Source organism: Tiliqua scincoides, chromosome 7, assembly GCF_035046505.1.
Source record: "Tiliqua scincoides isolate rTilSci1 chromosome 7, rTilSci1.hap2, whole genome shotgun sequence".
Taxonomy (NCBI): domain Eukaryota; kingdom Metazoa; phylum Chordata; class Lepidosauria; order Squamata; family Scincidae; genus Tiliqua; species Tiliqua scincoides.
Genome location: NC_089827.1, coordinates 76,189,178 through 76,214,993, shown reverse-complemented (window position 1 = coordinate 76,214,993; position 25,816 = coordinate 76,189,178). Strand labels below are relative to the sequence as shown.

General features: G+C 43.5%; 1 long non-coding RNA gene and 1 other non-coding gene across 4 annotated transcripts; one reads left to right on the top strand and one right to left on the bottom strand.

The window, feature by feature from the left end:
* Nucleotides 1-662: 662 nt before the first annotated feature.
* Nucleotides 663-25,596, bottom strand: LOC136657251 (uncharacterized). Of its 3 annotated transcripts, XR_010794748.1 has the most exons (6): nucleotides 25,370-25,596; nucleotides 22,815-22,874; nucleotides 22,364-22,504; nucleotides 21,637-21,740; nucleotides 7,339-7,429; nucleotides 663-2,223 (listed from the first exon to the last, which is right to left on the bottom strand). It is a non-coding gene; the product is annotated as an uncharacterized lncRNA (long non-coding RNA). The 3 variants fall into 3 exon arrangements; XR_010794747.1 differs by lacking the exon at nucleotides 21,637-21,740 and having other exon boundaries at nucleotides 664-2,223; XR_010794746.1 differs by lacking the exons at nucleotides 21,637-21,740; nucleotides 22,364-22,504 and having other exon boundaries at nucleotides 665-2,223.
* Nucleotides 6,776-6,882, top strand: LOC136657967 (U6 spliceosomal RNA). The gene has a single exon (XR_010794775.1). It is a non-coding gene; the product is annotated as a U6 spliceosomal RNA (small nuclear RNA).
* Nucleotides 25,597-25,816: the final 220 nt, after the last annotated feature.

Here is a 25,816-nt window from a genome sequence, read left to right as displayed (position 1 = left end):
TTTCCAGGCACATAAACCTCAGCAGATCCACCTGTGAAAGAAGCGGGACAGCTGGAGGGACAGGGCTGAGTATGGAGTGGAGGAGGGGGAGGCAAAGGACGGGAGGGGAGGGGATTGATAACAGCTGCCTTAGTTTCCTTCCAGCCCCAAGTGTCAGGCTGCATCATATTTGCTTAACTCTATGGAATTTAGCACAATGCATTTTTTCTTAATTGAAACAAGTCACAAGGGAAGGGAAGGGAACTCGAGGAAGGGAACTCATGCATATAAATAGGCTCCACCTGTATTTAGAAGCAGAAGAATGGTGACTCAAGGGAATATAAGTTCTTTTCTGAGAGGCATAGTTCTTTCTCAAGAATTGATATGATTTTGACTTCTAGAAATTTAGCTACTAAGGTCAATAAAGTGGATATCCTTCCAAAGAGCTTTTCAGACTATAATCTAGTAATAATCAAGTATAGGAGAACAGTTAATACTTATAGATGGTGATTAAATGAAGCTTTGTTACAAGAAATTGAATTTTTCAAAGAAAAATGTGTAAATCTTTTCAAGAAAAATTTTTTTTTCTTGAATAAAGAAAAAAGAAATTTTTTTTCAAAGAAATTGAATTTTTTGAAGACAATTTGGGTCAGGGAACACAACTAAGAATGATCTGGGATGCTAGTAAAGCATTTATTAGAGAATGTTTCATGCAATGTTTATTAGAGAATGTTTCATGCAATATAACTTTCAATTAAAGAGAAAGAGGCAGGACAAAATTCAAAATATTTTACAGAAGATAAAAAGAAAGGAAGAACTAGAGAGATCCTTAGGGAATGCAAATGTTATACAACAAATTAAAGTTTTACAGCAACAGTTATCTATGTTAACATTAAGAGAAATGGAAATTAAATTGAATTATTTGAAACAAAAATCATTTGAATTTGCAAATAAACCAGGGAGATGGTTGGCTTGTAAGTTACTAAAGGAAAGAGAAAAGAAAACAATATTGAAAATAAAGGAGGGTGATTTGATTCTAACAGAAAATCTTGCAACACAAGAAGCATTCTAACATTATTACTCAAATTTATATCAAGGACATGAGGTACCTTCTGAAAAAAATAGGAAGCAAAAGTTACCTAGGATATCACAAGAGTATAGGCAAATCATGAACATCCTCATAACAATAAAGGAATTAGAAGAAGCTATAAAAAAGATTAAATTAGGGAAGCTACCAGGGAAGGTACTAGGTCCAGATGGACTCCCGAGCATATACTATAAGATTTTTGAGAAGGAGCTCTTATATCCTATGCAGGAAAAGATGAATTTCATTTTAAGTGGAGGATAGATGCCCAAAACTTGGAGAAATGCAATTATAACATTAATACCTAAGGAAGGTCAAGATCCAACTCTACCACAAAATTATAGACCCCTATCATTATTAAATAATGATTATAAGTTGTTTACAAAAATATTAGCTGAAAAATTAAGATAGTTTTGCAAGACATTATTCATGAAGATCAAAGTTCTAGTTGGCAACCTTCAGTCTCAAAAGACTATGGTATCGCGCTCTGAAAGGTGGTTCTGGAACAGCGTCTAGTGTGGCTGAAAAGGCCGATTCGGGAGTGACAATCCCTTCCACACTGGGAGCAAGTGCAGTCTGTCCCTGGCCTGTCTCCCTGGCTATGGGCCTTCCTTCTTTGCCTCTTAGCCTCAGACTGTTGGCCAAGTGTCTCTTCAAACTGGGAAAGGCCATGTTGCACAGCCTGCCTCCAAGCGGGCCGCTCAGAGGCCAGGGTTTCCCACTTGTTGAGGTCCACTCCTAAGGCCTTCAGATCCCACTTGCAGATGTCCTTGTATCGCAGCTGTGGTCTACCTGTAGGGCGCTTTCCTTGCACGAGTTCTCCATAGAGGAGATCCTTTGGGATCCGGCCATCATCCATTCTCACGACATGACTGAGCCAATGCAGGCGTCTCTGTTTCAGTAGTGCATACAAGCTAGGGATTCCAGCACGTTCCAGGACTGTGTTGTTTGGAACTTTGTCTTGCCAGGTGATGCCGAGAATACGTCGGAGGCAGTGCATGTGGAAAGCATTCAGTTTCCTCTCCTGTTGTGAGTGAAGAGTCCATGACTCGCTGCAGTACAGAAGTGTACTCTGGACACAAGCTCTGTAGACCTGGATCTTGGTATGTTCCGTCAGCTTCTTGTTGGACCAGTTAAGTGGATTCTTACAAAAAAGACAACTGAGAGATAATGTTAGAGTTGTGTTAGATACACTGCAACATATGGAGAAACATAATTAGAAGCAAGTTGCATGCACAGAAAGTCTTTGATAATCTGAACTGGTTTTTCATTTTTAAAGTTTTGGAAGCTATGGGCTTTGGAGTAAATGTTATAAAATGGGTGAAATCAATTTACACTACGCAAACAGCTCAGGTATACCACAAAGGGAGAAGGGCTCCACTAAGTCCAGGAGGGTGCCCACATGGCTAACGAGCCAAGTTAGAGAGGCCGTAAAGGACAAGGAAGCTTCCTTCCATAAATGGAAGTCTTGCCCGAATGAGGAGAATAAAAAGGAACATAAACTGTGGCAAAAGAAATGTAAGAAGGTGATACGGGAGGCCAAGAGAGACTATGAGGAACGCATGGCCAGCAACATTAAGGGGAATAATAAACGCTTCAAATATGTTAGAAGCAGGAAACCCGACAGAGGAGTGGTTGGCCCTCTGGATGTTGAGGGAGGGAAAGGGGAGATAAAAGGAGACTTAGAGATGGCAGAGACATTGAATGAGTTCTTTGCATCTGTCTTCACGACAGAAGACCACGGCAGATACTGCCGCCCGATCGGCCCCTCCTAACCGAGGAGTTAAGTCAGATAGAGGTTAAAAGAGAAGATATTTCAGACCTCATTGATAAATTAAAGATCAGCCTAGAAAAGAGACACCTGAGGGGGGACATGATTGAGACATACAAAATTATGCAGGGGATGGACAGAGTGGATAGGGAGATGCTCTTTACACTCTCACATAATACCAGAACCAGGGGACATCCACTAAAATAGAGTGTTGGGCAGGTTAGGACAGACAAAAGAAAATATTTCTTTACTCAGCGTGTGGTCGGTCTGTGGAACTCCTTGCCACAGGATGTGGTGCTGGCATCTAGCAATGGGTTATGTCAGAATGCCAGATGCAAGGGAGGGCACCAGGATGAGGTCTCTTGTTATCTGGTGTGCTCCCTGGGGCATTTGTAAAGATCAATAAGTCACCGAGCTCTGATGGCATCCACCCAAGAGTTACTAAGGAATTGAAGAATGGAGTTGCTGATCTCTTGACTAAAATATGCAACTTGTCCCATGAAACGGCCACGGTGCCAGAAGATTGGAGGATAGCAAATGTCACGCCTATCTTTAAAAAGGGAAAGAGGGGGGACCCGGGAAATTATAGGCTGGTCTGCCTAACATCAATACCGGGTAAGATGGTGGAATGCCTCATCAAAGATAGAATCTCAAAACACACAGACGAACAGGCCTTGCTGAGGGAGAATCAGCCTGGCTTCTGAAAGGGTAAGTCTTGCCTCACGAACCTTATAGAATTCTTTGAAAAGGTCAACAGGCATGTGGATGCGGAAGAACCCGTGGACATTATATATCTGGACTTTCAGAAGTTGTTTGACACGGTCCCTCACCAAAGGCTACTGAAAAAACTCCATAGTGAGGGAATTAGAGGACAGGTCCTCTCATGGATTGAGACCTGGTTGAAGACCAGGAAACAGAGAGTGGGTGTCAATGGGCAATATTCACAATGGAGAGAAGTGTAAAGCAGTGTGCCCCAAGGATCTGTCCTGGGACTGGTGCTTTTTAACCTTTCATAAATGACCGGGAGACAGGGTTGAGCAGCGAGGTGGCTAAGTTTGCAGATGACACCAGACATTTCCGAGTGGTGAAGACCAGAAGTGATTGTGAAGAGCTCCAGAAGGATCTCTCCAAACTGGCAGAAAGGGCAGCAAAATGGCAGATGCGCTTCAATGTCAGTAAGTGTAAAGTCATGCACACTGGGGCAAAAATTCAAACATATAGGCTAATGGGTTCTGAGCTGTCTGTGACAGATCAGGAGAGAGATCTTGGGGTGATGGTGGACAGATCGATGAAAGTGTTGACCCAATGTACTGCGGCAGTGAAGAAGGTCAATTCTATGCTTGGGATCATTAGAAAAGGTATTGATAACAAAACGGCTAATATTATAATGCCGTTGTACAAATCAATGGTAAGGCCACACCTGGAGTATTGTGTCCAGTTCTGGTCGCCATATCTTGAAAAGGACATAGTGGAAATGGAAAAGGTGCAAAAGAGAGTGACTAATATGATTACTGGGCTCGGGCACCTTCCTTATGAGTAAAAGCTATGGCGTTTGGGCCTCTTCAGTCTAGAAAAGAGGCACCTAGAAAAGGGGGAACATGACTGAGACATACAAAATTATGCATGGGAAGGACAGAGTGGATAGAGCAATGCTCTTTACACTCTCACATAGCACCAGAACCAGGGGACATCCACTAAAATTGAGAGTTGGGAGAGTTAGGACAGACAATAGAAAATATTTCTTTATTCAGTGTGTGGTTGGTCTGTGAAAATCTGTGTCACAGGATGTGATGATGGCATCTGGCCTAGATGCCTTTATAAGAGGATTGGGCCAATTTCTGGAGGAAAAATCCATTACGAGTGTCAATTTGTGAGGTGTATGTGCAACCTCCTGATTTTAGAAATGGGCTATGTCAGAATGCCAGATGCAAGGGAGGGCACCAGGATGCAGATGTCTTGTTATCTGGTGTGCTCCCTGGAGCATTAGGTGGGTCACTGTGAGATACAGGAAGCTGGACTAGATGGGCCTATGGCCTGATCCAGTGAAGTTGTTCTTATGTTCTCATGTTCTTAAGAGATCTGAACCAAGTATACAGAATTAACACAAGATTTGCTTCTTTAAGGAGGCCCCCCACCCTGAGACATTTTATTCAAAAGAAAACAAGAGACACAGTTCTACAGCAGCATGAAAAAGTAAGTCTGAAGATATGATGTGTTTCTGCAGATATGCATTCTGAAGGAAATCCCCCTCGGAATTTTAAGGAAAAAAGGTTATGCATTTCTGATAGTTGAGAAAATCTGGAAAATGAGATGGGGAAAGTGGCGTTTTTAGATTTCAACAAAAAATAAGTTGGATATGGTTCAAAAAGATGGATTTTATGCAGAAATTCAAAGAAGAAGGGGAGGAAGTAGCAGATCAAGAGGAAAGATCAGAAGAGGCTCAATGGGTCCAACGTTTTCAGGAAGAATATTTGATGGACAGCAAATGAGGAGGGCTTTTCTGAGGTAGAAGAAAACAGTAGCACTACTCAAAGTAAGGATTTTTGTAGGAGAACATATATTCGCTTGCTTTATTAGCCAAGTATCTACCTGTGCACTCCTCAAAAAATCTTGCAAGTAAAGATTACCAATTCATGAACTTTTCTTTGCCTGCTTCAAGGTACGTATTGGGGGTAGTAGCTTCAGCAGAGAGACCTTTGGTTTAAATAAATTTTCTTCACAGCTCCACAGGAGCACCATTTCCTAATTTTTCTGAAGCAAAATATGGCAACCAACATGAGCCAAATGCTGAAAAGGCTATCTGTGCCCAAAGAGCTGTTGAAGAACATCATAGAAAGCTTTTCATCTCCTTGTGGTAAAATTCAGGAAGGGTGGTGGTCTGTTGGCAGGAAAAGTCAACAAGTTCAACAAAGCCAACAAATCCTGGAACAAATCACTCCCTGCATCAGCAAATATTAGGGCACGCACAGTAGGCACAGTCAAACGACTACATTATGTTCAGTTCTCTTACCTTCCTGAGGAGTGCAATTGGTCAATGGGTGACAGGGAGAAAGAGGCAGGAGGATTAGTTGCTGCTTTGGGATGGCTTCCACATTCCACAGCGAAAAGACAGCAGTTGGCCTTATGCAGTGACCTTCAGAAGATTTGCTGCTATAAGCACCACTGCCTGATTGATAAGCTTGGCACTGGAAGACGAAATAGGCATGTACGCCTGCACCAAATGTCCAAAAGCCACCATGCACAAAGAGGATTTGCCAAGGCAAATTGGCAGATGGGGGAGGGGGCTATCCTTCTGGTTGTCATGCTACATCTAGCTAATGCACAATTTTTCCTCCAGAGTCATCACACAGTAACAGCAAGGGAAACCGCAGAATTCCACTGCAAACCTCTCTAGAAATACTCTCTAAAAGACAGCAGCACCATGCATGAAGTACCAACGCAATCAAACAACCAAGTGTCAGGCAGAGCAACAATAGCTTTCAGAGGAGAGTTCCTGGAGAGCAGAAGAGCTTCTCAAGAAGGTCAATTGCCTGTTTCTTCAGTATTTCAATCCCAATCTAATTTCCATGGCTGCACAAGCTGGGAAAGTGGTTTCTGTCCTAGCATCCAGTCACACATTTAAATAGCACGATCTAGCAGCAAGTTCATGCATTGATCAGGGGTGTCAAACGTGATTCTTACAGTGGGTTGAATAGCATTCATGGTGCCTGCTGAGGGTAGTGTCATTAGGTAGGAAGTGTCATCATGAAGCAGGTGATGGTGAGAAAGAAGCACTTTGTTCTCATGGACAAATCATTCAAGTCAAGTTTATTAGGTTGATTAGCACATAAGCCATACACCTATTTAACTAAAATCTTAAAATCAGAGTTTAAAAGCACATAGAAACAGAATTTGGCTACATCCACAACACGCTCTTTACAAAGAGTATTTAACAGTAATATGTGCTTGCTTCGGCAGCACATATACTAGAATTGGAATGACACAGAGAAGATTAGTTTGGGCCCTGCGCAAGAATGACACACAAATTTGTGAAGCATTCCATGGACAAACGTAAGTAGGAGCTAATGAGTAGAAACTAATGAGTTAGCTAAAGAATAGGAACTCAAAAGCAATCACAGATACATTGCCTGATTCCAAACTGCCTATCCATAGATGGAATCCTCTGACCATTCCTTGGCCCTGGAGCTACTCAGGCTCTGAAGGATGTAGCCCAGGCAAGGTTAGGGTTAGAGTTAGGCAAGGCAATATGAAGAGTGTGCACACATGCATATAACCACCCTGCTTGATTTTGCAAGCAAGAAAGGATGAAGATCCAATTCTAGTCTCTGGATGGAACTTCTCTGGATTCACAAGTTTAGTCGTTTTACTCCTTTCCTGTGCAAATTTTAAAGTTGCATTTGGCAGACCAACAGAGATGCCTAGAGATTCCCCAAGAAGAGTGCAAGAAGCTACCTTTCTCTCTTATCAGTACCGCAAGGCTCTTCTCCCCCCTCTCCACCATTACCTTGGCCACAAACTGCTTCTCCTTTCGGTCCAGGTTGGCTGTTGGAGCTACATAGTCCCTCCAGATCCTCAGCTTGCGTTCTTTAGCATACCTGGGATCAGACAGAAAAATAAAAGGCAATGATTTCACATGAGCCCCAACACAACCATAATATCCTCAGGTCCACTATGTCCCATCCCACAACACAGCTTCCTCTCTCAGCACACCAGCTTCCATTGTAGTCTAGATCTGAGTCTAGACAAGAGGAATAATTTCACAATGAGAAGTGAAACAGTCAGTTTCACACAATAGTGGGCTTTCCTTTGTTGAAGATTCTCAAGCCTCGGACAGATGGACAGCCAACTGACAGATGCTTGCAATGAGCAAGATGCTGGACAACTAATATTTTACATTAAGCAATATTTTCCTATCTCCACCCTCCAAAGTTGCAGAATGCTCCACAAATGCAAACTCTAAAGGGTACAGTCTTGCCAAAGGAAGTCTGGCCATGGGCAAGTGAAGAAATTACTTTAATGGGTTCATCTCTGTATGCAGACTCAAACACTTTTCAGAACATACTAAATCTGTACAAAGTAGCATTTCCATACTGAGTTGTGGATTCAGAAAGACTCCCAGGCTGCACACATGTTCAAAGGGAGTGAGGCCCCATCCAGAGCAGGTTGATAGTCTTTACCTGCATCATGGTTTCTGAACCGGGAGGACCTCTGTCTTTTCTGGATTTAATTTCAGTTTATTAGCAAACATCCAGACCCCAACCACCACCAGGCAGCGCTCCAGGTTCTTAGCAGCTCCCCAGGATCTGAAGAAAAGGATATCCTAGAGCAGGGGTGCTCACACTTTTCTGGCTCGAGAGCTACTTTGAAACCCAGCAAGGCCCGGAGATCTACCAGAGTTTTTTCTACAATGTTCGCGCCATCATAACATATAACATTTATGTGTACAATGTATGTTGGTGTACCTTGAGCCCCACTGAGTATAACAGGACTTACTCTGAGTAGACATGCCTAGGATTAGGCTGTGAGGCTGCAATCCTAGCCACACTTACCTGGGAGTAAGTCCCATTGAGTACAATGGGCCTTACTCCCGGCGTTTCCTCCCAGAGGCACCTGAAGGGGGAGGGGGTTGGCACTCCGCGATCTACTCATTTTGCCTCGCGATCTACCGGTAGATCGCGATCCACCTATTGAGCACCCCTGTCCTAGAGCTATCATCAGCATACTGATGGCACTCTACTGCAGATCTCCTGATGGCCTTGCCCAGTACTTTCATGTAGATGTTAAATAGCATAGGGTGCAACACAGAATCCTGATGTACCTCACAAGTGAGATGCCAGGATGCCAAATACGAATTCCTCAGCCTCACCACCTGGGCATAGAAAGACAAAAGGAACCACTGCACTGCAATGATTCCAAGTCCTAACTCAGCCAGTCAACCCAATAGGACACCATGGTCAATGGTATCAAAAGCCATTAAAAGGGTCCAGCAGGACCAACAGAGATGTGCACCCCTGTTTAACCCCCTTGTGTAGGTCATCCACCAAGGCAACAGTGGTCGATTTAGTCCCAAAGCCTGGTTTGAAACCATATTATTAAGAGTCCAGAAAATCCATCTCCACCATTTCAATCACTCTGCCTAAAAAGCGAAGGTTAGATACTGGCCTATAATTTTTAAGAGGGGGCAAATTGCTGCCACCTTTAAGGCACTAGGCAGCACTGCTTCTCTTAATGACTTCACAACCTCACAGCCCACTTAGGCAAACCTCCCTGGGTTGATCATATGAGACATGCTGGAAAAGGATGGAGAAAGCAGGCAGCCAGTCTCATACTCCAAAAAATCCTGTCTTTATCCTCAGGCTGTATAAACAGAAAAGAATCCCCAGTTCTCAATTCTCAACAAGCAGTTGAGCAAGGTACCTGCACAGACACTGTCAATAAGGAATAAAAGTCAAGGCACATAGCAATTTTATCTGCAAAACATCAAGCAAACTTGTCCCAGAAAATCACAGAGCAATCCTCTGGGCCATTGGCATAACTAGGGGTTTCAGGGGGAGGCAAATGCCCTGGGGTACTACCCCTAAGGAGATGGTGCTACCTTCCTCACCCCTCCAGTTGACTTCTTTGCCTCTGTCTGGTGGCCTTCGGAGAGCCTTTAAACCTGGTTTTTGTCTGAAAATGGAAGTGACATTTTAAGGCATACATGGGGGGGGGAGTCTTCCTGACACTCAGAAGGTCTTCTAACGGCCTTAAAACATCACTTCTGGTTTCAGAAGATACACGAAGTGAGGTTTGAATGCCTTCCAGAGGCCTTAGAAAGTGTTCAGAAGGCCAGGTAGACTGTGTGCGTCCTCTCCAGTCCTCTAAAGGCCTTCTAAAGTCTTCAGAGGGCACTTACCCTCACTTCCTATATTTGCTACTACAACTGCCACAGAAAAGGTACTATAATATACTCTAGCCCAGTGTTTCCCAAACTGTGTTTCAGGACTCACTAGGTGGGTCGCAAGCCAATTTCAGGTGGGTCCCCATTCATTTCAATATTTTATTTTTAATGTGTTGGACTTGATGCTACATGGTATGTGACTGCATTTGGGGAAATGTTACAGATCTGCTCTTTTAAAATGCTATTGTGTACATGATAGTAAATGGGACTTACTCCTGGGTAAGTGTAGGTAGGATTGCAGCCTAGGGTTGCTAAAAATTTTCCTGCTTGATGATGTTACTTCTGGACATTACATCACTTCTGGTGGGTCCTGACAGATTTTTATTCTAAAGAGTGGGTCTAAAGAGTGGGTTCACTCCCAATGTGAAAAGTGTGAGAACCACTGCTGTAGCCCATGTTCAAACAGATTTGTCATGAAAAGTTCATCATAGGTTACAAGCCATGAAGGATATTTGCAACATCCTAGTTTTAAAAATAGGTTACTTCAGAATTCCAGGTGCAAGAGAGAGGCAACACAATGCAGATGTCTTGTCTTCCCTGAGGCATCTATGAGTTACAAGAAGCTGGACTAGATGGGCCTTTGGCCTGATCTAGTGGGGCTCTTCTTATTTCCTTAAATTGAAAAACTACCCAGTCTATAGAAAAATAAGTTGTCAATATTATTCATACAGGTTAAATTGATGTTTAAGGCCAATTCTATGCTTGGGATCATTTTTTTAAAAAAGGACTGAGAATAGAACAGAAAATGTTATAATGCCATTGCATAAATCAAAGGTAAGGTCGCATCTGAAGTATTGCATTTAGTTCTGGTTGCCACATTTCAAAAAAGATAGTGGAAATGGAAAAGGTGCAGAAGAGAGTGGCCAAATGATTACTAGGCTGGGATACCTCACCTGTGAGGAAAGGCTGAAGCTTTTGGGGCTCTTCAATCTTGGAAAAAAGCTCTTGAAGTGAACATGATTAAGACATACAAAATTATGCATGGGTTGCACAGAATCAATAGTTCTTTTTCTCTTGCACAATACCAGCAGAACCAAGAGCCACGGACTAAGATTGAACGTTGGGTGATTTGGAAAAGACGCTGTGTAATGTTTATCTCCTTGCCAAAAAGTATGCTAGCATTAAGTCAATGAACTTTCCATATTTTTTAGGGGATCTCAGTATAGGAAGAATTAGGTGGCTGAATATGTGAAGGACAGGTTGGGAAATTTTTATAACAACATACAGTTGATCTGGGTTTTGATCCACTAGATGACCTTCAAGGCAGACTGAACAATCCTGGGCTGGGGGAGCATACCAAAACTCTGGTATGAAGTGCACATGGCCTCCTAAAACAAAGTATCTCCTGGAACAAAGTGCCAAGGTAAGACACAGCAATTAAGCATCCATGCGAGGAGAGGGAGGAAGAGGAAGAGAAGGAGGAACAGAAGATAAGTGTATTCTCTGTTTTTCTAACCTTAAAACAACGTTAAAATTTAGCTTGTGACCTAAAGTTAGCACTTAATCTAACCTGAGGGTGGGATACTAAGGTTCAGTAATTTTGGGGTGCAGAAGCTAAGTGAGGGCAATGAAAATACATGTGCATACTTAATTAAAAGCAATATGATTTTAGACAGGGAGCTGATTCTTAAGGAAGTTACATCTCAAGTTGACATAAGTCTACTCTGAGCAGGAGCAGAGTCTACTGGAGAATACTATGTGAGATAAGAGACACACACGGAGGCACTTGGAAAATAAAACAGGGGAGGATAAAGAAGAAAGCTTTTCTACATAATTTAAATTTACCTAATATTTAACCCAAGTCAGAACTTAATCTAAATTAGAACATAATTTAAAGGTCCAGTAAATTGGGGTACAGGAGATAGGTGAGGGCAATCAATCAATAAGGTGCACACTTAGTAAAAGCAGGAAGGCAGAATTTAAAGGGAATTTCAGTTCAAAACTAATAATAATAATAATAATAATAATAATAATAATAATAATAATAATAATAATAAACTTTATTTGTATCCCGTCCTTCTGCCTGAAAGGGACCCAGGGCGGCTTACAACATGTAAAAACAATTTTAAAAAGCATGATTTAACACAGATAAAAACATATTAAAAACACATTAACAGAGGCCATAAAAACAGTAGTCAGAATAAAGTCAGAATAAAAAGAGCATAAAACAGCAAATCATAGAGAAATCCAGCCTCTAAACAGGTCCACTCTGAATTGACTAGTATTTACCTCAGAGTAGGAGCCAAAACTAAACGGAGGAAGAAGGTAAAAGAAGGAGAAAGCACACTGTCCTTACTTTAAACAAGATTTAAATATAGTGTAACTTCTGCCAAGTCCAAAAACTCTTAAGCTAGTTAAATTTAAATTCAAAGTAAAGACCAACCTGGGGTTAAACACAGTGCAGCCTAAGAGAGCTGAATTAAGAGTTGATGCTATCTAAGAAAGATAGAATCCAGCAAAGCAGAGATTGAAGGTGGGTTCAATTCCACCACAGAATTGCTATGGGTTAAATTACCAGGTCCAAGGAGTGATGTAATACTGGGCACATGCTGTTGTACTCTAGACCAAAAACCTGAAAGGGGGCTTGAAAAGAGGAAACAGATCAGGAAGGTGTTAAAGAGAGACAGGGTTGTAAACCTTGGGGATTTCAATTATCCTCATATCATCTGGGTCAATTCATGCTGCAGTCAGGAAAGAGAGACTGGATTTTTTTGCTAAATAACTGTATTATAGAACAACTAGTCATGGAGCTCACCAAAGGACAGTAGTAGTTGGCAATCTTCAGTCTTGAAAGACTATGGTATCGCGCTCTGAATGGTGGTTCTGGCACAGCGTCTAGTGTGGCTGAAAAGGCCGATTCGGGAGTGACAATCCCTTCCACACCGGGAGCAAGTGTTTGCAGTTTCACTCTGCTGCACACCAGGGAGTGGTCAGTGTCGCAGGCAGCACCCTGATAACCGCATGTGATCTTGATGCTGGGAAGGCTGGAGCATCTGGTGAGGATCAGGTCGAGCTGGTGCCAGTGCTTTGATTTTGGGTGTCTCCACGATCAAAGATCTTGGGTGTCTGAATTATATTCCCCAAAATTAAAAGCCCATTTTAAAGCTCCACTGAAATATCAATTAGGTTTCAAATTTTTATTTGATGTGAACATACTGTGCAGTGCAGTTCGCAAATTTGTAACTGCCCATTTGCATTAACAGTTATGATTGGTAGGTTTCATCAGTGAGATCCTAGGAGATATGTTCAATTCCATATTTGTTTTGGTTTTTAAATCCTAATGAACAAATTTATTGCTTAGTGTTCTGGTTGTTTTATGTTTTCTAAGTTTGTTGTTCACTTTTTATTTTGCTATTGATTTTCCATTTAATGTAACTGAAATTAGTAATGGTAGTAATGGTAGTGATGGTAATAATGAAGAAATAAAGTTCAATTTCTACTTCATTAAATGAAACAGAATTACATAGTGCTGAATTTTCTTTTCTGCTAAGCATTGCAGAGATGAAAATCCAAAGGTTTATTACAGTCTTGCCTGCACTATGGCTAGGTTAAAGCACTAGACTGCATTGGGAAATTCCACATTGCTCTTGGTGTTGAATTACATTGTCTTGATTAGCAATCAGCATATAGGAAGAAACAGAGGATTACAAAATTGTGAACAAAGAGAGGCCAAAACCTGTCTTTCCTTTTTCTCACAGCAGAAGATAAACATATTTCACTTAATAAATGATAAACTTGTTTTATTAAACATGTTCACTTAACAAATGAACAAAGTACTTATTTTCCCACTCAGTCTTGACCCTGCCTCAACTTTCCTCCTCTTCCTCTGTCATCTCGCTAGCATAGGCAGCTCCAGGTTTCATTGAGACTTTGGGGAACAGTGACCATGCTGTGATATGCAGCTAAAGGGTGTATCTGCTTGTTCAAGATACAGTGTGATTGGAAATGGGGGAGTTCCATAATTCATAAATCCAATTTTCTACTGGGGATACATTAATGCAACAATTTTTAATGAGAGAGCAAAACAGAGGAGCTAGTTTTTGCAGAAGCCAGGAAATTACGTTCTTAGCTGGCTCTTCTCTCAGGAAGCTGGAACACTAAGCTGACTGAGCTCAATGTTTTACAACTCAATGTAAAAAAACATGGATTTTTTTCCAAGTTATTCACAGAGCACCCAATGGTCAAGGAAAGTAATGAAGAATTCTGTCTCCAGTTCATTACAGTGGGATGAAAGATAAGCAGCCGACTGTATTATAGCCTGCAAATCTTGCTGTTGCTGTAGATGAAATAATGTAAAAAAAATTGTGTTTTTCAAGAAAGCACAGCTTACTCCAGGCCCACTGGAGTATTCCACTGCAAGATCCTGGAACAGCTATGCTGTGTGCTCAGTAAAATAATGTTGATTTATTTATTTTAATTTAAATTATTTTGTGTGTATTTGTTTAAGAATTTCTGGGGTAAGTTCCAGAACTTTTTTTTTTTTTGCATGATTTTCATACTATCAAACTGATAGTCAGCACCCAGATGTGATGTTATGCAAAGTCTAGCTGTATTTTCTTTTTTCTTTTTTTACCAACCCTCCACCAATGTACCTTAGATGTATGATGATGGTGCTGGAAAGAAGAATGTATTATGATATACTGCAGCATTTCAACAGACTTTTATGTCCCACAATATACAGGATATTTCACCAGTGTGTTCAGTACATTGGAAGCCTGGGGTATCCAGGAAACCACAACATGTGAATCATCATGCATTCCTAAGGTATAGTGATGGAAGACTGGTTAAAAAAAAACAAAACTGAAAATAGGCAGCAAATAACATGCACATGTAGCCGGTTCTTTGAGGTTTTTCTCTCCCTAAGGCTTCCCAAATTAGTGGAACCTTATTGGCTTTGTGCACTAGAGAGGACACTCTGTTCCAGAACCTCCATTCAGAGCACAATACCATAGTCTTCCGAGACTGAAGGATGCCAACAACAACAACAACTATTGTGTGTCCTCAGTAGCTTGTACTCAAAGTTACATTGCTTCTGAAGATAAGGGTTCCATCAAATCACCATGGCAAATGTCATTCCAAGTCTTGGAGCACACAAAAGGATACATGAGTGAGTTATCTAACTCCTTTTAAGAGTGGCACCATCTCTGCAATAGGGACAGGTTATTCTCCATGGTCAAGTACCATATTGCACTGATAACCTTTAAGATGAGAGGGCTGATTACTATTTTTCAAGCTAAGGCTGATAGTTTCGAAGCTGGTGAGGGAAGAGGCTATGTCATCTCCCCTTCTTAGCCAGCTGTGTATTTTGGCATCTGAGTAGGAATGCAGGTGTTACCTTTGAGTCTCCTGAAGGCAGCGTGAGGTTCGTGACCTAGAGTGCTAGATTTAACACTTGGAAGGAAGGTATAGCAGAAAACAGCTTGTTTATTGCTGGTACCAAAGCAAGGCAGCAAGAAGGCCATAGCCTCAGATCATGAGCTGCCTTGAGTCCCTTTGGGGAGAAAGGCAGGGTAAAAATAAAGTTGTTGTTGTTGTTGTTGTTGTTACTATTATTATGCACAAGTGTAGCTAGACGTAGCCAGCTTTTTATACTCATTTCAAACATAGACAAGCATAGACAAAGGGTCCTGTAAAATTCCATCCCTGCCACACCCCCTTTACCCCTCCTATTAGTTGTTGCTTTGGCCAGATTATGCAGACCAGCTCTGTCTGGTCTTCAAGGACAAAGGCACTAGAGAGCCAGGCACCGGGTCAGGGATGGCTCACAGTTTCTTGCTTACAAGCATTTTAGAACCAGAGTCAGAACTGATGTTAAAATGGCATTACTTTGGTTAGAGTTTAGTGAGAGCTCTTGGCCCATGGCATCAATTCCCTCCTTTGAGAATACTCAAAGTTTTCAATTGTGTTTCCTCATACTATTTTGCTAGCTCATTGTTCAGATCTGCAAGTTGGTCATTTTCTTGTGAGGGTAATTACTCTATGGGAGAGGTGAGGTGCCTCATGTAGTTTTAGCCTAAAGCAGAGGTGTCCAAACGTTTTGGCAGGAGGGTCACATCATCTCTCTGACACTGTGTCAGGGGCCAGGAAAAAAAAGAAATTTACTTTTCAAATTTGAATAAATTTACTTAAATGAATAGATTAGAGATGGAACTTATATGAATGAATGAAGGTCTTGCAATAGCTCAAGGCCTATAAAAGGCCTTGCACAAAGCAAGGCTGGCCTTTCCTTTGCTGCCGCTGCTGCATCACAGATGTGAAACAGCAAGCAGTGGAGGGAGCCCTCATCCCACAGCTCATGCAAGAGGTCAAACAGTTGACCATCACACTGAGAGTAGCTGCGTTGGGCTAGCGCAGGCTCCAGCAAGTCTCTGGAGGGCCAGAGGCTCATTGGAAACTGGGGGCTCCCTAAGGGCCAGATTGGGAGTCCTCTAGGGTAGTAAGTGGCCTCAGGGCCAGGGTTTGGGCACCCCTAGTCTAAAGGTACACACATATAAAAGCAGTACAAGCAATTAGAATACTTTTAGCATACCTAGCATACTCTTAACCTAGGTCATCTGTTCACCAATTGGTGTGGTCCTCAGTGACTTTATGAAAGACCACCTCTGCCTCTTTTTTTTAGTTCCTCCTTACTTGATCCCTGTTGTTATACAGAAAACCATTTTTGATCACAGAAACTAAATAGATACGCAAAGCAGAGTAAGTTGAGGTATGACAGATTTGTATTGGCAACCTTCAGTCTCGAAAGACTATGGTATCGCGCTCTGAAAGGTGGTTCTGGCACAGCGTCTAGTGTGGCTGAAAAGGCCAATCCGGGAGTGACAATCCCTTCCACACCGGGAGCAAGTGCAGTCTGTCCCTGGTCTGTCTCCCTGGCTATGGGCCTTCCTTCTTTGCCTCTTAGCCTCAGACTGTTGGCAAAGTGTCTCTTCAAACTGGGAAAGGCCATGCTGCACAGCCTGCCTCCAAGCGGGCCGCTCAGAGGCCAGGGTTTCCCACTTGTTGAGGTCCATCCCTAAGGCCTTCAGATCCCTCTTGCAGATGTCCTTGTATCGCAGCTGTGGTCTACCTGTAGGGCGCTTTCCTTGCACGAGTTCTCCATAGAGGAGATCCTTTGGGATCCGGCCATCATCCATTCTCACGACATGACCAAGCCAACGCAGGCGTCTCTGTTTCAGCAGTGAATACATGCTAGGGATTCCAGCACGTTCCAGGACTGTGTTGTTTGGAACTTTGTCCTGCCAGGTGATGCCGAGGATGCGTCGGAGGCAGCGCATGTGGAAAGTGCTCAGTTTCCTCTCCTGTTGTGAGCGAGGAGTCCATGACTCGCTGCAGTACAGAAGTGTACTCAGGACGCAAGCTCTGTAGACCTGGATCTTGGTATGTTCCGTCAGCTTCTTGTTGGACCAGACTCTCTTTGTGAGTCTGGAAAACGTGGTAGCTGCTTTACCGATGCGCTTGTTTAGCTCGGTATCGAGAGAATGAGTGTCGGAGATCGTTGAGCCAAGGTACACAAAGTCATGGACAACCTCCAGTTCATGCTCAGAGATTGTAATGCAGGGAGGTGAGTCCACATCCTGAACCATGACCTGTGTTTTCTTCAGGCTGATTGTCAGTCCAAAATCTTGGCAGGCCTTGCTAAAACGATCCATGAGCTGCTGGAGATCTTTGGCAGAGTGGGTAGTGACAGCTGCATCGTCGGCAAAGAGGAAGTCACGCAGACATTTCAGCTGGACTTTGGATTTTGCTCTCAGTCTGGAGAGGTTGAAGAGCTTTCCGTCTGATCTGGTCCGGAGATAGATGCCTTCTGTTGCAGTTCCAAAGGCCTGCTTCAGCAGGACAGCGAAGAAAATCCCAAACAAGGTTGGTGCAAGAACACAGCCCTGCTTCACTCCGCTTCGGATGTCAAAAGGGTCTGATGTGGAGCCATCGAAGACAACAGTGCCCTTCATGTCCTTGTGGAAAGATCTGATGATGCTGAGGAGCCTGGGTGGACATCCAGTCTTGGGGAGAATCTTGAAGAGGCCGTCTCTGCTGACCAGGTCGAAAGCCTTTGTGAGATCTATGAAGGCTATAAAGAGTGGCTGTCGTTGTTCCCTGCATTTCTCCTGCAGTTGTCTAAGGGAGAATACCATATCAGTGGTGGACCTGTTGGCTCGGAATCCACACTGCGATTCTGGATAGACGCTCTCTGCAAGTACCTGGAGCCTCTTTAGTACAACTCGGGCAAACAGCTTTCCTACAACGCTAAGGAGAGAGATGCCGCGGTAGTTGTTGCAGTCACCCCTGTCACCTTTGTTCTTGTACAGCGTGATGATGTTTGCATCCCTCATGTCTTGAGGTACTCCACCTTCTCTCCAGCAGAGACAGAGGATTTCATGCAGCTCAGTGACGATGATCTCTTTGCAGCATTTTAGGACTTCAGCAGGGATGCTGTCTTTTCCAGGTGCCTTGCCAAAGGCAAGGGAGTCCAGGGCCACGTGAAGTTCTTCTAGGGTTGATTCACTGTCAAGCTCCTCCAGCACAGGCAGGCACTCAATGTTGTTCAGTGCTTCTTCGGTGACTACATTTTCTCTGGAATATAGCTCAGAGTAGTGCTGCACCCAGCGTTCCATCTGCTGCGCCCGATCCTGGATGACCTCGCCTGTGGCAGACTTCAGAGGGGCAATTTTCTTCTGTGTTGGACCTAGGGCCTGCTTGATACCATCAAACATCCCCTTGATGTTGCCCGTGTCAGCTGCTCTCTGTATCTCGGAACAGAGCTGGAGCCAGTAGTCGTTAGCACATCTCCTGGCAGTCTGTTGGACTTTGCTACGAGCAGTTCGGAGGACCTGCAGGTTGCGCTCACTGGGACAGGCTTTGTATGCTGCTTGAGCTCTCCTCTTTTCCTCAATGACTGGTGTCAACTCCTCAGAGTGGGCTTCAAACCAGTCTGCCGCCTTGTTGGTCTTTTTGCCGAATATGGACAAGGCGGTGTTGTAAACGGTATTCTTGAAATGTTCCCATCTGTTGGATGCGTTTGCGTCGGCCGGGCCTGGAAGAGATTCCTCAAGCGCTTGTGCAAATTCCTCCACTTTTCTCTGATCCCGGGTCTTGCTGGTATCAATGCAAGGTCTTCCTTCCTTTTTCGTGTGATACAGTTGCTTTGTTTGCAGTTTCACTCTGCTGCACACCAGGGAGTGGTCAGTGTCGCAGGCAGCACCATGATAACTGCGTGTGATCTTGATGCTGGGAAGGCTGGAGCGTCTGGTGAGGATCAGGTCGAGCTGGTGCCAGTGCTTTGATCTTGGGTGTCTCCAAGAGACTCTATGTTGGGGCTTTGTGTTGAAGAACGTGTTGCTGACACAGAGACCGTGATGACAGCAAAACTCTAGCAGGCGTTGGCCATTTTCGTTCATCCACCCAGTGCCAAACTGACCTAAGCAAGTGGGCCATGAACTGTTATCAGCACCAACTCTAGCATTGAAATCGGCAAGGATGAACAATGGCTCTTTTACAGGAATTTTCTTGACAGTGGTGGCCAGGTCATCATAGAATTTGTCTTTGGCTTCTGCTGGAGACGACAGAGTCGGTGCATAAGCACTGATGAGAGTGATAGGTCCTGCTGATGACTGGAGCTGCAGGGACAAAATTCTTTCACTTCCCACAGTAGGTGGGATGATGGATTTCAGCAGGGTATTTCTGACCGCAAAGCCAACACCATGTTCCCTGGTTTCGTTTGGTGGTTTTCCCTGCCAGAAAAATGAGAAATTTCTCTCCTTGACAGATCCGGAATCTGGCAGCCTAGTCTCTTGAAGGGCGACGATGTCCATCTGCAGTCTGCTCAGCTCCATGTCGATGACAGCTGTTTTGCGTGCGTCGTCTATTTCTTGCAGGTCATCAGAGAAGCCAGGTGTCATTGTCCTAACGTTCCAGGTGCCCAGCTTTAGGGCAGTAGTTTTCTGTTTTCTGTTGCATGGTGCAGAGTTGTCGATCCGCTTGTCGGTTTTCACCCTAAACCCCACGCACCCCATGAGGTTAACGGACCGTGGCAAGGCAACACCTTACTGGCTGGGGACTGCCCAGCTTAAGGCGGGCGGTAGCTGCCCAATGAGATGCAATGATCTCTCCCACCGTCGGAAGCAGCCCCTGGCGTCATGCTCTACGCCAATCGAGCAAAGACTTATAACCGGTAAACTGCTGCTTCCCGTGTTGTGCCGACGCCGTATGGCGAAGTTGGAGTGTCCTCTCCAGTGCGCAAAGCCTGGGTAAAGAAGGTATGGAGGATAGGCTGTTACCCATGCAGCAAATCCCCCCTCTCCACGTCGCTGGAATGGTCCAATGGAAAGGCAGAAGCCAATACGGTTGGTTCCAGCGGCGTCGCAGGAGTTGCCAGAACGTGACTGTGTTCAGCCATGAACTGCCTAAGGGACTCCGGCTCCTGATTTTGCCTCGAGGTTGACTCCTGAAGCCTTTTCCAGAACTGGATGTAGCCACAAGGCAGTGGAGGTTTGAGGTCAGAGTTTCCTTCTCTTAGATGAGCTGTCTTCCTAGGCTGACGAGTCCCATCTACCCGGTGGCTGTTTAGTCGCCTCTTACGACAAGTACAGCCAAACTGAGGGCCTATTCTTAGCTCCCAGCCCCCAGGGTAACTTCTACATGATACTACTTGCAAATCTTACACCTAATTCCTACATCTTTACAGCTTCTCATTTTGTTCAAGATCTTACATTTCAAGGATCACTTTTACTGATCACTTTTACTGATTTCTGAGTCCTTCCCAAGATGGCTAACAATTTAAGAATCAGGAGGTATAGCTGGACCTCGTAAATCCATATCAGCCCTATTTGTAGTGTATTAATTTCTTCATCAATGAAGATCCAGGCCTGCACAACATGACCAAGCAAGCTCAGCTTAGCTGATCAGTAGCTTGATAAACCTCCCATGTTTGCTGTCAACTTGGAACAACAAGAATAGCATGATTCTGAATATCAGCTGCAGGAAAGCAACAGCAGAGAAGTCTGCCTTTCACTTCTGCTTGTGGGTTTCTTAGATGCAGCTGGTGGGTCACAGTGGGAACCAGGACTCTGGCCTAGATGGGCCTGTGGCCTGAACTAGTTGGGCTCTTGCAAGCCATAGCACAGGAGTGGTAGGTGTTCTAAACTTGCGTGCAAGTCACAACTGTGCAGCCTTGCTTTAGAAGTCTGATGTTCCTTTGGTTTTTCTTTCTTTGCAGCAGAAGACAACCATATCATACAAACATGCACACCCCAGTCTTATGGGCCCACAGCTAAACATACTTTATGGCAGTTCTCCATGTTGATGGGTACAAATTATGTGGCTTTTTGGTTTCTGAAGTGAAATGTTTGCATTTTGGTTTCGATTTTGAAGTTTCCAAATGGCTTTCCACAAGGCCAAGCTAGTGGTGATAAGTGGACAAAGCAATTTCTATTTTTTTTTGGGGGGGGGAGCCTTCAGGATGTTCCCTCACCCACTTTCTCAACTTTGTTGCATTTCAAGTTCTCCTTGGTCTGCAGTTCTTTTGAGGACAACACATTGCAGTTGATGGAGGGTGAGGGGGTAAGGCAGATAAAGTCAGATCATTATGTAGAAAACCTTCTGTCTGCGTCAGCACCCACAAGCAAATCCCAGGTTGGCATAGAGTCCTGGGGGGAATGTATGACAGATACACAGTGAGATATCAGGGTGGTTGCAGTTGCCCAGGGGTGCAATCAAAGCAGAAACAGGGAAGTCCCTTGCACGTTGGCCTATTGGATGACTCTCTTGGACAGAGAATTAGCCTCCTTAGGAAAAGCTGGGCCAACCACTCCTTGTGCAACCACTTTCCATTGGGTCAAATAGAAAACACCTTATCACATGCTCTACCTCTGTAGGGATCACTCTCAAGGTATATCAGGGTGGTGGGGTTTCAGTTCACCTCCCATATAGTTTGTCTTGCAGAACAAGGTACTGAGCAATGTCCAGACGGTCTTAGAGAGAAAAAATGACAATGTTAGTCTTGGGTCTCCCTCTCCTGGGGAAGACATTGTCCAAAGGTTTCTAGCCACTAGGGCCACATGTCAGCACACAAAAGATGAAACCAGAGTGCTCTGCTGGGAAGGGGAGGTCAGTCGGTCTCACTCTTTGTTTATTTGTTTGTAGTGAGCACATTAAAGCAAGCACATTTCAGTGCTAAATTGGCATTGTCCACAAGTCACTTCATTTTTGAACATACAAATATCAAAGCCCAGCAACAGTAATTGTTTTTCGAAAGAGGTGACAGCACAAGTTGCATCAGCACAAACAGGCAGATGAGTGCAGCTTGCTGGCACAATCATTCCTCAAAATGCAATCAGGAGCACAGGTCTGGAATGAGGGCTTTAGTCATCGACAACCCCATGGAGCCATGCTACACAAGGGAAGCGTATCACACAATTACGTCTGCCAGGGTTAGTATTCATCATACATCCCTTCTTGTAGAAAATCCCCTCTGATACTCCTCCTTTGTTATGATCAAAGTTCTTCAGGTAACATCTGATACTGGTGGTTTCACTGGTACAGAAAATGCAGTTGTTGTCTGAACAACTTTCTATTACCTGGACTATTTTCTCACCATTAGTCACATCTCTCGATCCTTTATAGATCAATATCTTTGCAGGGTTGTTGCTCAGGAGGGTCCTCTCTTAGCATGCATTGCTGAGCAATTTTTAGTCCAGTATGGCACTTCTCACTCATTACTTTGAACTGATGTGTCCTGTAGTTTGGAAACACAAACTGTACAGCTGCAAAGATATAATTTTTGTTAATGCATTTGCCCTCCTTTTTGACTTTAAGTAGGCCTGGAGCATAACGTTAGTCTGTTGGAGCACAATACAGATTAGTGACTGAGGCTTATTTCATTGTACTGCTTATATTGTAATCCTACATTCAAACAGCTAAACACAAACAGCACAGCTATTAGCTCCTGAAATAAATCAAAGGTTAAAATTGTCTTTGATACTTGCTACCAAAATGTCTGTCAACTTATGATCTTAGTTGTCCGAGTCCTTTCTTCATTTTCTCACCCTCTTTTGTCTCAACCAGACTTGGCAATCCACAAGAAACTTCTTGGTGAGTTATCTAAGCTGTGGAGGAAACAGGTTTGTTTAGAACATGACAAGGCACAGTGCAGGTCATTTTCAAGATGTTTATACCAGGTGCTATACTTCAGGCTCTTCTAGCTGCTTCAGTCTTGAACAATTATGAGATGTAACAATCTATTAAACATAATGCATTTGCTGATTTCACTTAACAATCACAAACAGACACTGACTCACAACAGACAATAAACAATCATAATATACATGTTCTGGGGTACGGGGCTGCTCTCAACCTTATCTATCCTCCTAGAAATAACAAGTGGATCTTCCAGATTTGGCTCCTTTCACTATTTCTCAAGACCTTGCTGTTCCCATTCTCACTAACTACTCTAAAAGTTCTAACTCTACCTAAAGGTGTCATGCTGGAAATAAAGTTGATTGCTTCTTACATGTGACTTCTGCCAAAATGTTATGAAGGCACTCTGTACATGTATTGTTCTTCTTGAGAAGGTAACAAGCCAATCTTTGTCTCATAGCATATTACTGTAGGAGTCCTCTTGAGATTTTTAAAAATACAATCAACTGTTTTTGAGAGAGATATGCCACTGGCTTGGCCATGTCTGGTACTCCCAGTCAGTCAGTTCCTCCTAGTTCAACCCTCCTCGGACAGTCCATGTAGCTCTTGATTTCAATATTTCTCTCTCTCTTTTTTCTGGACTGTCCAACTTTAAAGGGCTGGTGTTGTTTTAGAACTCTGTACATGGCTTGCTTGTCAGTTGGCTTGCTGAGAAGAAGCAAGAACATTCATACAGTAGCTGAAAGACACTGTGCTGGCTTTGCTTACATTCCTATTGAGCACAGAAGATTAGGTGTTCCAAAACATTCTTCACATAGAAGGTAAACAGGTTGTCCAGGGCTAACTCTGACTGAGTGCAACTTCTTACAATAAAGGCAGAGGAAAACTGGACCAAACCATGAACTTTACACACCCCAAACCTGATTTTTTGTTTGAAGTTTTGCTTTTGCTTCTTTTCCTATTTATCTCTCTTTTGGTTCCTTGGGAGAGAGAGAAAGAACCTGGGTTTTTCTTCCAAGGAGGACACAAGTTGGTCCTGCCCACACTTGCATAGCTTCCACAGTGAGTCTTCCATGGTAAAGACTCATGCCACACTCCATACTCACACACATATCACTTGCACCTAGCATCCACACTCAGAATACACACAAGAACTATTTTTTTTTTCCATTCACACCCTGAGGGGTTACACTGGGTAGTCTGACTAATTATTTGTTCTTTTTCCTATGGCTGTTTTAAGAAGGGATAAGCAGTGAAAGTATTGGCAGGACCAACTTGTGTCCTCCTTGGAAGAAAAATCCAGGTTCTTTCTTTCTCTCCCAAGGAACCAAAAGAGTTGTAAATAGGAAAAGAAGCAAAAGTTCAAGCCAAAAATCAGGTTTGTGGTGTGTAAAGTTCATGATTTAGTCCAGTTTTCCTTGGAAGAAAAGTTTTCCTTGCAAGGTTTTTCCTTGGAAGAAAAACCCGGCATCAAAGGAATGCAGGAATGCTATTCCTCTATTGAAATTAAAAAAAAAATAATTAAGTAACCGATAATTTTCTTCACCTTGAAGAGACCCAAAATTTGTCCCAAAGGCAGCTATCACCCAAGAGTATGACTGGTCCTCATGCTAAATATGTTCAACAGTTGCAGCAACAAGTCATGTCTCCAGTAATCTCTGTAATTGATTCGGTAATGGATATCTTTGGAATTTCCCATTCCTTTGAGTAGGGGAAGGTTATGTTGCACCATATGGATAATTCCCTTATATTGCTATCAAAGGGGAAGCAGACAAAGAAAGGAAAATATCAAACTTTGCCATTCTCTCCTGTTTTGAAGTTTTCCGTCATTGACTCTGCATAATGAACACCAAAGAACATTCCTCTTTGCATCTCTAACCACTCTGTGGGCAGGAGCAGCAAATGTAATCATTCTGCCAAATGCCTGCCTGCAAGGAGAGCAAGGATATTGCCAGAAAGCCTTTTGCATTGACTGTGAAAAACAAGCCTTTACAATCTGACCTGCAGTTTTGCAACATTTTGGCTACTCTGCCACTGACTGAGTCTACAGGATTTTAAGAATATGGCAGCAATAATTTTTTTGACGTGTACAGCTCCAGACAAGTTGGGGTCCTGGTAACTGTTTGCTGTTAGTTTGAATGGAATGGCTAATGTCAGTTCCTAAGGAAAAATTTGGCAGGTCGAAAATCGAGAGGAGCCCAGGGAAGTGTGAGTGTCTTTTTCCATGCTTAATTGTGCTTTTCTGTACAAAGTACCACCCAGATTGCTGCCCTTTCCCTCCCCAGCTTCTAGTTTGGGAAGGCTGCTGTTGGTACTGCTCTTGTTCGACATCAGCTCTGCCTGCTCTCCAAATATGAGGGGGACGGGACTGAAAGACACCTAAAAGAAGAAAGCAGGAGCAGGACCTGAGAGGAGCTCAGGCAAAAGAACCTTGTCTGATCATTTCTAGGATGAGACGACCTACCTTCTGGAGTGATTCAGAGAGTAGTTTTCTCCAACTTCTGCGTAGGAAATGCGCCCATAACAAACTCTTTTCTCTTTGGAATAACCTTCCGCTTATCGACCTTCTTCCCTCTGAAGTCCAGCTACGCGCTTCCCGTGCCCTGCTCGCCTACCATCTTTGATAAAGTCCTTCAAAACTGGCAAAACGCAGGCGGGCGGGCAGCAGCACAGCTCCACCACCAGCCGGCTCCCGATCTGCACTGACATCACTGCGTCATCAGCTTTCCCCTAGAAACGAGGAGTGGCTAAAAATAGCAAGCGGCAAGTTCCACCAGGAGACGGTCGGGACACGTCAGGAAGAAAGGATCTATGTAACAAGACAGGGCTAAACAGGCAAAAAGATTTTAGAAAACAAGAAGAATTTTTTATCTCAAGCAAAGATAATTCAATAAAATTTAGCAAGCACTAG